Genomic DNA, 14,057 nt, shown 5'->3' with positions numbered 1-14,057 from the left:
TATTCATAAGGGTAATCATCAAAAAAGAACATTTACATAGTAATTACTATATGCCGGGCACTGGCTGAGCTGTGGTCCACTTAATAGATATGAAATTGTTACAGAAATATGAATTATACTTAATAACAACAACGATAATAATGCCACATGGATTCATTATCATCAACATTGGATACCCGATGAGATTATTCAGATAGAACATCAGCTAGGAAACCAATTTAATTTTTTCTATAGCGACGGTGGATATCATGTGTCAAGTTTGGTATTGGGGAAATCTTTCTTCAAACATGAGAAAAGTGAACCCTAAAGGTCACCTGATTTCTTCTTGAAAACCAAGTCATGAGCTTCTTGGTAGACTCTTTGAAGAACTCATCGGTCTGTGTCTCAGATTGGCTCTGGTCTCACGGAACACGGCTTTGTTTTCAGCGACTCGTTAAAGAGATGACTTACTGCCCGGCCTTCTAAATCTAGTCACCGACCACAATCGCTGACAGGAAATGGAATGTTGACTTGAGTTTATTATACAAGGGTCTGGATATGAGCTGTGGGATTTTTACACCTCCTAGGAACGGCATTACAATTTATTTACATCTTCATGTTGGCAGCTGCACAAACTCTTATGAAATAGGACAATCACACCTTGGGGACCAGTAATTATAGGCCAAGGTATAAATAGTGCAGAGGAGGGCTGGCCCTTGGCACTCGGGCTGGAGAGAATAGATTCGGCTCTGGCATCCGAACAGAAATCCAGCCTCTTGTTCGTTATGAGGGCATGAACTAATTAAACTGAACTTGTCAGAATAGAAGGATGAATAAATTGAACTCCATTCTGGCCCAGGCTGATTTCCAAGCTCATGAAGAGCAAAGTTGTTTTAGTGATGTCATAATTTGGAAGTTCTGAGCATGATATCATTTTTGACAGAATTAATGTGGAATTAATACCATATGCAGAAGCATTAATAGGTATTGAATTTGAACACCCAGTGATAAGTCTGTGCTGTTTTCCAAAGGAATGGAACGGGCCTCCTCCTTTTTTTATAGTCCTTCCATTAATCAGATATCACATGGAGGTTTGATATATATTTCAACACTTTTGCTAGCATTCCTTTAGGAAAAATGTACATGTGTATTTCTAAAAGATGTTTGCATAAGAAAACAGTAAAAAGAGTTTTTTATGTATAATAATATTGAACTGGGGTGGGAGGGAAGAATTTCTACTTAAATATGAATTCACAGTTAACTTAAGGAATTGCCTTCTGGCTTGTTATGCTTCATGAAACATTTCTATTTTATGTAAAGAAACTTGGGTATTGCCTGCTTTGCTCAATGTGGTTATGGGTGTTTTTCCTATTAACATGAAGAGATATTTCTCTTCCTTTAGCTTGGTGTTTGTGTGTGTGTGTGTGTGTGTGTGTGTGTGTGTGTGTGTGTGTGTGTGTGCATTTGCCCTGAGCACTGAAACTCCATGGGTTTTTCTCTCCAGCAGGTCCTTTGGGTGATAATTAATTCACATGCTGACTTTGAAGGTTCTTTCCTGATTTGAACCAGTGATCCTCTGATGCCATAATCCTGTGACCTCTTCCAAGACAGAAGAAGAGTAATATCTTCAGATGGAGGGAAACCAAGCTGACCTTTCAAAGAAACAAGCAGTGATGTCACAAGTTCAGAAAACTGGTCTCTTGACTCCAAGACAATTGCATGTGTTGAAGCAGCATGGTACCATGGATCAGGGGCTGACCTTGGAATCAGGGAGAGCTGGTTTCAAGTCTCTCTTCAGATGAATTGCCTTTTTTGATCATTCTTTCTCTTCTAAATCCTGTTCCCAGCTTCCTTTGGATGTCAAAATCATTCTTCATCTCCCTGATTTTCAGCTCCCCTTTGTGTATTTCTTCTGTATTAGAATGTAAGTTCCTTGAGGACCTTCCCTTATAGCTTAGCACAGTGCCTGGCACATAGTATGTGATTTCCTTTTATTTTTTCGGAGAGTCTTCTAACCTCTCAGTACCCTTGGGCAATTGTCTAAACTGTAAGTTATAAAGTGCTCACTGAAAGAGTTTCTTTTTTTAAAAAAAATCTAAAATTTATGAACCTGATGAATGTGAACATTTCCCTCAAAAAGCCTAAGAAAAATAGAAAAAAAAGATTGTATTTGAAACCATTAATATATATGGCACATACATTTATGGGACATATTAAATTAAACATGGTACTACTCCTTTATTTGTATGAGTTACCTTCTATTCTTTCTGATTTCTTCTATATATTTTTAATTGAACTAAATAAAATTGAGGGAAAAAATAATAGAAAAAGAAAGACAGAAAAAGAAAATTTTGAAAAAAGGATTGACATGTGCCGAGCAGAACATTAAAGAAGATTTGAAATATGTAACAATAAAAATAATAGAAAAAATGTTTTCATGAGTGTCCATTTTTTCTTTGCTTCCTTTTAGGTTGCTATGAACCCTCCTCCCCCCAATGCTTCTCTATCAATTCTTCCTCTGCATTTCATTTGTATAACATAATTACTATTTTCATCTTTTCCTAGAGAGTATTGTTTTTTAGAATTAAATCATAGTGAACTCTGCCCCAGTCTTTCATTTGAGCAATCTAATTACTGATGTGAAACTTCAATATATGGTATACATTTCCATGCATAACATAAACATTGTCCATATTGACTTCCTTGAAACTGATTTTTGATATTGGCTCTTACATCTTAAATTTTCTACTAAGTTTTTGTTTGGTTGAGACAAAGTCCTGAAAATCTGCATTGAATATCCATTTTGTTTTTCATTCAATATTAAAGATAATTTTGCTAGAGATGATGTTTTTGGTCACAGATTTAGTTCTTTTGATTGCCAGTATATATTATTCCAGGACCTGCAGTCTTTATTGTGACTTTTGCTGAGTCCCGAACAATTCTATCATAGCTCCAACATATTTGAATTTTTGTTGTCTTTATTTTTTTCTTGCAAAATTTTCTTTTTGATCTGGGAGGTTCAAAATTTGGCAGTAAGATTCTTAAGTGTTTTTCACAAAGGATATCTTTGAGGTGGTAATTCATGGATTTTTCCTCCTTCTACTTTCCCCTCCTGTACTATCATTCCAGGACAGTTTTCATTAGTTATTTCTTGCATTATTGCATCAAGGTTCTTTTTTTGATCATGGCTTTCAGGTGGTCCAATTATTCTTACATTTTCTCTTTTTGTTCTCTTCTCCAGATCTGTTGTTTTTCTTTTGTTTCACATTCTGGTCTATTTTTTTCATTCTTTTAATTTTATTTTGTTATTTCTTGGTCTCATAACTTCACTTGCTTTTCCTTGCCCAATTCTAATTTTCAAAGAATTGTCTTCTTTAAGATTCTCTCTCTTTTCCTGTTTAGTTAATTTCCCTCCCCCCAATATCTTTTTATTTTTCTTGGAGGGCTTTATTTTTTAAAATTTGTCCTCAGGCTCTCTTATTTGTTTTTTAAATTCATTTTTGAGTTTTTCTGTAAATTCCGTCAGGCGGGGAGCCATTTAATATTAGTCTTTGGGAGGTAGAAAAGACTTTTTTCCTTTTTATTTCAGTGCCCTCCTCTGAAGATGAACCCACTCTTCCCTGTTCCCACAGTCAGTTTCTATGGTGGGATTCTTTCTTCTTGGCCAGTTCATGGTTTTTTTTTTTTTTTTTTTTTTTTTAGCACCTCTAATTCTGGGGTGGGGGAATGATGCTTCACTTGAAGTCTCCTCCCTGGTCTAGAACCCTAAACCGAGAGAGAGCTCCCCTCTCCTTCAAACGCCCACAGTCAGCGGCGTCCCTGCCCACTGCTTCTGCACTTCCCGCCCAGGGCCGCGGCTGGGCAGCACAGCTGGGCTGGCGTTCCCGATCGGCCGGCTTCCCTCCGTCTTCCCCGGGCTCAGTCCCCGATCCCCACGTGGTCCTGAAGGTGAGAGTCTCTGTGCTTCCAGGCGAGGCTCCAGCCCCTCCCAGCTCGGCCCGGGCCCTCGTGGTGTTTGTGCCGCGCGCCCCCGCAGGTGTCTGAGCTACGGACAGGTCAAGCCGCGGCCGGGAGGAGCTCCCTCCTGCCCCCCTAAATCTTGAGCGTTCACCAGTCTCCGTTCGTCCTGAGGCGCAAAATTGCTGTGTTTGTGGGGGAAGTTTGGAGAACTCCAAAGTTACAGACCTACTTTTCCAGGTTCCCAGAATCCCCTTTTCTATGTACCTTTAAAGAAACTTCTGACATCATTGTCACCCCTGCTCTAATTCCCCTCTGCACCTCATCTCCTCCGGCAAAAGTCAAACCCTCGGGGGCTTCCCCAGGGAGTTTCCCTCAGTAAAGAAGCCGCAAAGGTGCTCTCTCCATCCTGCCTTTCAGTCTCTGACGGCAGAGAAGCCCAAACTGGGATTCAGGTGAGTCGCTTTATTACCACTTTATTCTGTGATCCTGCGGTTATCATTGAGCCCCTCAGGTTCAGTCCAACAAGGGATAAATGCAGCCAGAGGAGGCAGATCCCTGGGGTGCAGAAGTCAAGGGGACTGACCCAAGGAAGAGACGCTTCCAAGTCTGACTCTATTTTTAAGGCCTTCAAATTGGGCTCACCCGGATGGAGATTGGCATTCTGGGTACCACTGGCTGGAAAAGAAGGAGGGGGAGGGTTTCGTTGAAGGCCAAACGGTTTATCTCTGTCTTGCTTGATAAGGGAAATATCATTATTTCCTCACAAGACTCATATCAAATGAGATCATTCATGTTTAAAGATCTTGAAAGTAGAAAATGGTAAACCAACAGGGCGGATTGATCATTGTTGTGTAATGATACTTTCTTAGAACTTGACCAAGCTTTTAAGGAAACTAAGAAAACTAAGGATTTTGAGTATTTAAGGATACTCAGTTTCCTGAGAAAAATGGACACACACACCATAGTAACAATGTATACAAAATTTTATGTATTTTCCCTCTGAAAAATATTTTGTTTCAAATTCTCTCCTTTCCTCCTATCTCCCCACCCACCCACCAACCAGGCAAAGTATGTGATACTCATTATTTATGCATATATGTGTATATCTACTCCTATATATATATACACATATATATATCTACATATATACACACATACATACAGATTTCTATATTTGTATACATGAAATCATGTAAAGCACATTTTCACTTTGGCCATGTTGTGAATATGTGTCTCTACACACATATACATGTATTTATAACTTTTCTATAAAATTTAGAGTGTTTAGAAAAACCTATGGAAAATAAGTAGTATGGGATAATAAAATTATATATATATATATATTATATTTTATGCATATGTGTGTGTATAGATAAGCAGATAGACATATGATAGACATTAAAGAGGGCAGAAAGACTTCCCAAGTTTGGAGGGAAAGTTTCAGACAAACTATATTTTCCCTTTAGTTTCCCCACAAAGATAATTGATCTCATGGAGCAGACAGTGTTTTTTGTAGCCATTCATTATTTTCTCGTGACTTTCTTGGATGCTATTTGAGTGCACGGCATTTTTAACAAGTCCAGCTCTTCCAAGAGATTTGTTTGCAGGGCCAGGCACCTGCCTTGGATTGGGACTTGTTTTGTTTCCATACAACCCCTGTGGATTTTGTAACAGATGTGTAATATATTCCAGGCTACTTATACATGCCTGAGAGGGGAAAAAAAAAGAAAATCTATATAAAAAGTTTTGCTCAATGCATTGATACATCTTCTCCTTCAATTCCTTTTTTCTCCCTCCAAAAATGCTTTCTCTGTTTTATAAGCCAATCTTGAAGCTGCCCTGGGTGTCAGAAAACTTGGGTTCCAACCCTACTTCACTACTGAATGATATTGGCTAAGTCCCTTCACTTCTCATTTCCTCAATTTCTCAGTTCTAAAATGGGGATAATTATGCGTGTACTAGCATATTATTATATTATTGTAGAAAAGGCATTTTATAAATGAAACAAGAAGCATTTATTAAATAATTGCCATGAAGGTTGAGGATATAAGGGCAAAAGGAAAACAGCTCCTGCCCTCGAGAGGTTTGCATTCTACTAGTTGTGTATAGATTGCTTCAAGGTTCACAAAATACTTTGTGAATATCTCTTCATTTGGTCCTCCAGACAATCCTATAGCATAGCTGCCATTATGATCCCCATTTTCCTTTGAGGAAGCTGAAGTTGAGAGTAGTTAAGTGACTTGTCCACAGTTCCACAGCCGGTGAGTGTCTGAGGCAGGATCTGAATTCAGGTCTTTCTGACCTCAAGTTCCATTGTGATAGAAACATGAGCTATTTTTATTTTTAAGATATGCTTAACTCCCCCATCTTCTAAATACTGAAGAAAGGACTTAATCAAAGCCTTCAAAATTTTGGCTTAGTCCTCTATCCAGTAAGACATACTATCTAATTATTCTGAAGCTGTACTACTGCTGGGTCTATTTAATTTTAATGATGTTCCAAAAGGAAGGTATAATAACAGATTTAATGAATCTATATAGTATTAGTAGGTTACTAAGAATTTAGGTTATACTTAAATTGATGTCTTATTTTATCCCTGTAGATACGTGTTTCATACATTCATATACATTTATCTATGTTTGCACATGTACACATAAATCTAACAGTCATCTGCCTATCTATCTTTCCCTCCATCCATCTATTCTTCCATCCATCTATCTCCATCCATCCTCCATTGATTCTTCTGATCTCTCTGTGGTCTTGGTGTGTCTCTGTCTCTGTCTTTCTCTGTCCCTCTTCCCCCTACTCTCTCTTTCTCTCTCCATCCCTGCCTCCTTCTCTCCTTCCCTCTCTCTTCTTCCCCCTTCATAACTACTTGTCCATCTTGTTTATGTCCTCCCATAGCTTTACCATTAGACAATAGAACCCGCATGTTGGGATTTTCCTCCCTTTCCCTTTCTTGTGACATTATAAGGATTTTAGTTGCTACATGGGCTATGAGTACATTGATTATCCCTCTCACAGACCAGGTGATCAGCCCAGCTTCCTCTGTTCATATTTCCTTTCCTCTGCTTTGCCTTCATAATTCCTTGCTTCTTATGCTCTTTACCCTGATTTAAAATGTACTTGACAATAAAATCAGTTATACTATATCCTTCTATTTTAAATAAACTAATATTCATGCTGAAATATTTCATTACTAATATAGTTTGTTAGGAGCAGCAGAATAGAAGTTGGTTATTTCAAGGAAGTGACTGCTTTTAGTTGCAAATTTTGAGATTGCACTTGTAGATTGGAGTCTTGTGTGTTAGAAATGCATTTTCTTTCTTTTTTTTTTTTTAATTTTAATTTATGGAATGAAACGAATATTTCCATGATATGGTAGAACAAAAAACTATGATTGCATATGAAATTGCAGATTTATTAGGTACAAATTGCAATAAAAAATACACAATAAAGTTATCATGGACTTCTACAAAATAATAAAGAGTGAAATGAACAGGACACTAAGAACAATATTGTTTTAAGAACGCCTTTCAGAGATTAGATCATTTTGACTATTAGAGACACCCAAATTAACTACAAAGGACATATGAATGATGATGTTATCTGCATCCAGAGAAAGAAGTGATAAATAGAAGTTTGTGTAGAATAATTCTACACACATACACACATGCACATGCATATTTGTATCTGATAATGGCCAACTCATCATCAGATATAATGATGGCTCAATTATATATATATATATATATATATATATATATATATATATATATATATATATATATATATATATATATATAGTTATTGCTTTTGAGTTCTGTGACAAGCCTGGGGGTGGGATGGAAGAGTACCTATTTTTGGACTCATTTTTATCATTTCTATTAAAACACATCCTCTTGAGGGCAGTCATTGATTAATTAATTTTTGGTCTCTGCAACCCCAGCGCCTTCAACAACCACCACAGTAAGAAGAAGAGTAACTAATAATAATAATAATAATAATTTATAGCACTCTTGAAGATTTGTAAAGTGCTTTACAAATATGAGCACATTATATCCTCTTAATAATCATGGGACCTGCTAATAGTTCCCCCCTATTTTACAGATAAGGAAACTGAGGCATGTGGAGGTGAGATGTCCTTGCCTACCTACAGTTACTTAGCCAGGAAGTCAGGCCATAAGTTGAGGCTTTTGTGACTCGAGGTCCAGGATTCCTGAACTGCCTAGCTGCCAGAGACCTGATACCATTTAAGCACATAATAAATACTCATGGAATACATTAGTTTTACAGATAAGAAAATTCAGAGAAGTCAGTCGATTTGCCAGTCATAGAATCCAAATTGAATTTGAATCCAGCTTTCTTTCCCATGTCCCACATTGTTTATATAAATGTGAATTATTTTGATCATTCTTATCACTATTCTGATAATTTATTCTCTTCTTGTTTCAATGAAATTGAGGTAGAAATAGAAATATTCCTGGGGTGAATAACCGTCTTACTCTTATTTCTTTGTATTTAATGTTCTAGAGACTAGTACAAATAGATAAAATTTGCTTTATATGATTAAATAAACATATTAAAGTGTATATTCATCTTCAGCTCAGTGAAAGCATCTTCGATACAACTGTGGTATGGAATGACATGAACTGCATACAGTTCCCACATGTTTCTAATTTCCTTATTTTAGGTATTTGTATTTTGAAATTTCTCATTCTACATAGTTTGGAGATTTTGAGTATTCGATAGAACTCTATGATTTTAAAATGCTCTTCTTTAGTTTTTCTGCATTAATATTCTCTCCAGATGATTGAGGACCACACTTTTGTTGGGGCTAATGCTTCAGTGCTTTATAGTTCATTGGTTAAATTCTCAAGGTTCTTTTGAGGGTCTACTGATAGAATTTTTCTGTCTCTTCATTTTGGAAAATTATTGAAATTCTGATACATAATTGTGGCTGTTGTAATTGTCCATGGAAAAGATGAAGACACATTCTGTCTCCCACCTTACATTGTTTAGGGAAAAATTGCTAATTCCTCTGAAACATTCTCAAAGACAGTAATGTATGTGTATATTATTACATGTTAAATTGCTCTAGGATCCTTGAGTCCATAAATTTGTTTTTAAAAAATTTTGATGACTCATTTGAATATAACTGCTTTCTTTTCTAATCCTATGTATTTTATTTTATAGCTCTAAAAACATTATTTTAAGAAAGGGTTCATGGTTTTCACCAGATAGATAACTAGGTCTATGGCAAAAAGGAAAAGTTAAGGAGAAAATCTCTGAGAATTTGGGAATTCAGTTCAGCTTTACCAACATTTAAGTTCTACACATTTTTATCAAGCACCTATTATTTTCAGGGTTCCTGTAGGTTCTGTAATATAAAGACCAAAACGCCAAACTGTAACAGTCCCTGCTGTGAAGGAGCTTGTGTTTCTCTAGGGAAAGATGAATTGAGCCTGCAAATTAACCCAGTAGATTAAAAAATGGCAGCTAGATAAGATCTTATCATCCGGTTGGAAACCCTTTCAAACAAAATGAATTCCTGAAATACTTTCCCTGAACTGGCCGCCAAAGTTATTAGGAAAGTCTCCTCCACACAAGCACGAGGGAAGCGATTCCACCTTCTTGCTAGCTGTGAGTCGTTTAGATACTCTTGCTACATAATAAAAGTGCCAATTCCCATAGTGAAGTTCGGATGGAGTATTGGAGCAAGGTTAACCCCTGACCAGGCCCGACACGCACGAGGAACGTGTAATCCAAGATTTTACTCACCTGAGGGAACAAAATATTTTTGCTGGCCCCGTTTCCCCTTCTTTCACACATTTTACAATGTGTGGTATTTTAATCAATGTCAAACTAGGGCCTGTTAAGAATAGGGGCTTTGGAAGTGCCATTTACCTTCTTCTTTGGGTTGCTTTGGCAACAGCATCATTTAACTTAACAACATAAACATGTCTCTACTGTATGCTGCACTGTAAATTGAATGCCAATTAAAGGAGTTCATTAAAATTGCCATTTGAACTTTTGCACGTGGATCCAAACCAAACAAGAAAGTCCTGTCATCTAGACAAAGAAACTCTGTCCAATATGTACAGAGGGACAGCCAGTGTGTTACACTGTGTGTATGTGGAGGGGGGAGACACACACGCAGGCCAATGATAATGATTCATTCATTCCTGTTTAATTATCATGTTTACGAAATATGGGACATTCCATATGAAAATACTTTTAAGTAAATTGCAATGTAAGGGATGATTATTCAATTAATTATGAGCCTTAATAGAACCACAGAATCTTAGCGCTAGAAAGGACCTTGTCAGTCATTTAATCTGAATCCTTCCTTGTCACCATTTTATAGATGAGGAAACTAAGGTGCAGGAAGTTGAAATCACCGACTTAAGGTCACCGAGCTAGTTGTTATTCATTCAGACCGGTTGCTCTGACCACATGATGGGAGGACTTATGCTCCAAACAGCAGAATTGATGTTCTTAAGATCACCAATTCCATTCATGTCTGCACCACTGAGCCACTGGCACAGTCTATAAAATTTATTGGTTCCTGATTGACTGTGTTTATGTGGGATCCAGTTTATACACCAGCCAATTCATCTGTTATCCATTTGTTATTAGAGACATGGCAGACATATTTGCTTAATATTTAATCTGACCACAGTTTTGTCTTAGAGAAGGCTCCATGAAATAAGGGGCATGTGAGTCAGACTCAGAAGGAAAGAAAGAGCTCCCTAAGACAGCTTTGCCTTCTTCCCCCTTGCTGTCTATCACCACTACATGAAAGCTATTTCTTCCTCTTGATGTTTCTCGTAGCACTTTGCTAGACATTCTCTTTTTTCTCTCCACTGGGCAGTTATTTGTATTCTTTTACTTTATCCAATTAGATTAAGAACAAGTCCTTGGTCATAAAATATTGTTACATTCTTGGCAATTAACATAGATCTCTACAAACTGTCATCACTTAACATATTTCCATTCGAACTTTTGTTGTCCAACATTAAATGACAGATGGTTATGAGGAAAGTGGCTGACCGTTCCTAGAAATCCACATCATCGCTTCATCCTGAAATTTTGTTCACACGGTTTGGACAAAGCTGTGGTCCACACCATCCTTAAAGTCATCCGAGGAAATATAAAACTGTTTTTGGACAACATTGTGTTTGGTAAGCGCCATGCTAGAAGTACTTGAGTCAGTCTATAATTCTTGAGTAGAGTCAGGTAGAATTAATAAAACTTTAAACTACCTTCAAGAGGAGTGTGTCATATTCAAGAAGCTGCCTCTTTGTTTTTTTGTTTTTTTCTTCCTGTTGGCTTGTTTTATTCTTGGAAGAGGTATTTATTTCCCATTTTCCAGTTTCACATATTATCTCTTTGTCTCTAGGTGGCTCGTAAGGTACTCTGATAACAATATCCTTTGCATTTTTATCCCTGTCAATTTTTACTATTCCCCACCAAGATTTCTGTCTTTCTGTCTCTCCATCTTTCCCTTTCTTTCTTTCCTTTTTTGTCTCTCATTATAGCTAGCATTTATATAAAGACTACTATGTGTCAGGGACTGGTTAAGTGCTTTAAAATTACTATCTCATTTGATCCTCTTGGTAATCCTTGGAGGTGGGTGCTATTATTACCCCCATTTTGCAGATGAGGAAATTGAAGAAAACCAAGGTTAAGTAATTTGCACAGAGTCACACAGCTAGTAAGTATCTGAGGTCAGCTTTAAACTTGAGTCTTCAATATATAAATATACTTTCATGTATGCAAATATAGACATAAATGTAAATATAATTTGTATATGATATATATATATACATATATATACATATATATGTATACACACACACACACATATCATGCCTTTGATTCTCATCCTTTTTATTGGTTCCTGTTGAGTAAGATATATATTTCGAGATTCATACTCCAATTACAGATCTCATCACACCATCCTGTTCAACAATTCTTAATATCAAATTTGCCCCCTTTCATTAGTCTCTGATTCATTTTTATCTTTCACCTATACTTGTTTTTAATTTTATTCTAAATTTTAAAATGTGAACGTTTTCATAACATAGAATAGGACAAAAGGTGACTGCACATGAAACTGAAAATATATTATGTACAACTTGCTAATACTTTAAAAAATATAAAAACTTTCTTTTTTCTCTCTTTTTTCGTCCCTTTCCCACCTCACCTCAGAGATGGCTACTATTAGACAAAATACGTATGTGCATGTATACATACTTATGTGTGTGTCTATGTGTGTGTGTGTGTGTGTGTATTTACACACATTCTGTAGTACTTGTATTTATCAGTTCTTTCTCTGGATGCATTCAGCATCTTCATAATATCCTTTATAAATAATTTGGGTATTTATAATAGTCAAAATGACTTCATCACAAAGTTGTTCTTAAAACAATCATTGTTATTGTATACAACATTTTCTTGGTCCTGATCATTTCCCTCTTCATTATTTTGTGCACTTCTATCCATGCTTTTTTAAGATCATTGAGCACATCATTTCTTATGGCACAGTAGTATTCCATGATGATCCTGTAGCATGACTTGTTCAGCCATTCCCTAATTTATAGGCATCCTTGCAATTTCCAGTTCTTTGCCACCACAAAGAGAACTGCTATAAATATTTTTAGAACATATAGATTCTTTTCCTTTTTTCCCTAATCATCTTTGGAAACAGATCTAGTAGTACTTCTGGGTCAAAGTGTATAGTCAACTTAATAACTCCTTGGGCATAATTCCAGATTGCTCTCTAAAATGATGGGATCATTTCACAGTTGCACTAACAGTGAATTAAAATCCCAAATTTTCCATATTCCTTTTAACATTTGTTGTTTTCCATTTCAATCATTTTAGCCAAATGAAAAGTATAAAATGATATATTTAGGTTGTTTTAATTTGCATTTCTCTACCAATAGTAATTTAGAGCATTTTTTCATATGACTATAAGTTATTTTGATTTCTTCATTGGAAAATTGCCATTTCATATCCTTTGACCATTTAGCAATTGAGGAATGACTCATATTCTTATAGATTTGACACCTACACTTATCCACATTTGAGGCCATGAGTTTGGGGTACTGTTTTTTGGTGACTGTTGATTCTTTTTCTTTGTTAGATAGTTTCTCATGACTTCCTGGACACCTCTAGTATTGTTGGCTACTTTCCATGGTCTTCATTTACCTTGTTTATATATAGATTGATTTTTTTCTCTTTGCCCTTTCAGGTTAAAGCCATTTTAATTGTATGTGTGGACAAATCATTCCCACCAGCCCTTATTAGGTGTTACCACCCTTGATCATGAAACTTTTCAGGTCCTATTCCTTTACAAAGGTGTTACTTCCAGATGATCTGGGCTTACTGTTTATATCGGCAGGAAGCTTGAGTTTCCCTTGCCAAGCAGGCAGTTTGCAGATAGGATATACTTATTCATGGCCTGATATTTTGTTATTAAAAACCCAATGGAGACCCAAATCACCCCAATTCCATCCCAATACTCTAGGCAGTGCAAACACCATTCTTCAAAAGATTGGAGAGTTCCTTATATTGTGACATGATTATGAGTATGAGTCGCCCTCAGAAAAACATCTGGCAAAAAGTTTAGGATAAATGCAATTTGTAAAGGGACAATAGAGATGAACAACTGCTTGAATGCCAGGTAACTTGACTTATAGAATGCTAGGACATGAAAAGACCATCTAGTTCAGACACCTAAGGAAACAGGCCCAAGGAAGTTAACTGACTCAAATTTACTCAAGAAGTGTGCTTCAAAGGCAAGATTTAAAGTCAGGTACTCTGTAAGCTTACCCAGTGTCTTTTCACTGTCTTTTCATTCCTTTGAAAGCAGGAGCATAAATGAATGTTAGAACCTGGGTTAAAGAACAATAAAAGAATAGGAAGACTTAGTTTATTTATATCATGACTATTTTCTGATTAAAGAGAATAAAACTGAGAAAAATAATAAATTATATAATATTTGCAAGCAATGCCTGATTTAAAAAAATGGATCATCAATCTGATAGGAGATTTTTGGCAGGATATGACTTTTTCAGTGAAAAGTCATTATGGATCAGCATTTCAATTAA

This window comes from Antechinus flavipes, chromosome 6 (genome assembly GCF_016432865.1).
Source record: "Antechinus flavipes isolate AdamAnt ecotype Samford, QLD, Australia chromosome 6, AdamAnt_v2, whole genome shotgun sequence".
NCBI lineage: Eukaryota > Metazoa > Chordata > Mammalia > Dasyuromorphia > Dasyuridae > Antechinus > Antechinus flavipes.
Note: the sequence above shows the minus strand (reverse complement) of the source record.